This window comes from Brachycentrus maculatus, unplaced genomic scaffold, assembly GCF_059751285.1.
Source record: "Brachycentrus maculatus isolate JH-2025_06_01 unplaced genomic scaffold, ASM5975128v1 h1tg000712l, whole genome shotgun sequence".
NCBI lineage: Eukaryota > Metazoa > Arthropoda > Insecta > Trichoptera > Brachycentridae > Brachycentrus > Brachycentrus maculatus.
This window is the reverse complement of record NW_028281443.1, coordinates 21,848-23,535: the sequence shown is the minus strand read 5'-3', so window position 1 is coordinate 23,535 and position 1,688 is coordinate 21,848.

The following is a 1,688-nucleotide window of genomic DNA, read 5'->3' as shown; positions in this document are numbered from 1 at the left end:
TGAAACCTCCTACACTCTTCTTCAGACAAAATATAACTCACTCGAATCTATTCATAAACAAATGCAAATCTAACTCAACCAATAACTCGCCAACCAATAAAACATATACAAAACAAGTAAGAAGAAATGGTAATAAAATCATAAATAATTGCTATAATTGGTCAATCAGAAAGAAGAGAGTGATTCATCAACGCAGAATAAATTGAAAACTGTGCAATTGTAATTAATAGAGCTGCATGAAAGATTCGATAGTCTCGGAGAGAAGTATGCACAATTAGAGGGATAATAAAAATCAGGGAAGAGACTCTATGAGAAGCTGAGGCAATAAAACTCTGCGTAAATGCAAAGATGCGAATAAATGTGCAAATTAAATGAGAGAAGTAAGTTATAGGCAGCATAAGCAAAATAGAAATGCGATAGTTACTCCCAAAAGATCGCAAGCTTGTAAGATTAACTATAAAAACAACACACAATATCACATGAAATGAGCCAGCAACTTGAACAAGTGAGTCAATAATTTGAACAAATGCAGATTTCATAGAAATAGCGAAACATTCAGATCGATTAGTATAGAAACTAAATACTTATGCTGAACAAGAACTTCGAAATCGAAAGAGAAGCGCTTCATAAACAAATTGCAGATGCTACGAAATAGTTTTAGCAAAATACTAAAGATTTGATATAAAAACAGGAATCCTCGATCAAAGTGATTACACATGAAAATAACGAGAAATTGAGTTATTTAAAGAAAGAGCAGTAATAATTGAAGAGTGCAATGGAGAGTCAGCTGATGAGCAAATAGACGATGATCACTGAACTGAATAGGTCAATATAATAAATAGGGCAGACTAGCTCAAAGTATAAGGAGCAATTAGAATAAGTAATGAAACAGAACCAACTGAGGTAAGATAAAATATCCGAAATGGAGAAACAAATCCAGGATTTGGTAGTAGAGCACAGGAATCAATAAGAAGAAATTCAGAGGCTAGAGAGCGAGAATGTGAAATACGGAGAACAAATCTAGGAAGTTTAGAATAAATGCAACGAGGAAATCGATGAGAAAAACGTGTAAATTATCAAGTATCGGGCAACTCTCGACCAACTCTCAACTTAACTAGAGGAAGCCAGACTAAAATAAAACTAATACATCCATAAATGCAACTAACTCCAACAATAAAATATCAGGCAATCCTCCGAACTTCAACAATTATGCCAGGAAAAACAGGAACAAAAACAAAAGACCACACTAATCGAACAATAATTGGTAATGTTGCATTAAGAAATAAAGCAACTTACCTCCGACAACAAACAATACGATTAACAAAATATACTCATTACAGATAATCTAACCCAACTCCAAAAATAACATCAGTAATTACTACAATAACTGCAATCGAATCAATCAACTAAATAGTCATAGTATCTTTTAACAATATCAGAGAATACAGATCTGAAGAATAAATATGAAATTCTCTGTAATTAGAACCATAATATAAAGGAACAATTACACCAAACCAAACAGCAATTATAAACCATCAACACAATAAAATAAGAACTCGATCGACAGATGAAAGAACGAGAAACAGAAACACTTTTAAATATGGAACAACTTCATAGACAAATTTAATAAATGCAAAGATAAAATAATAGGAATGTTTCAGAAATGGAAGCAATTCGAAGTCAGAATG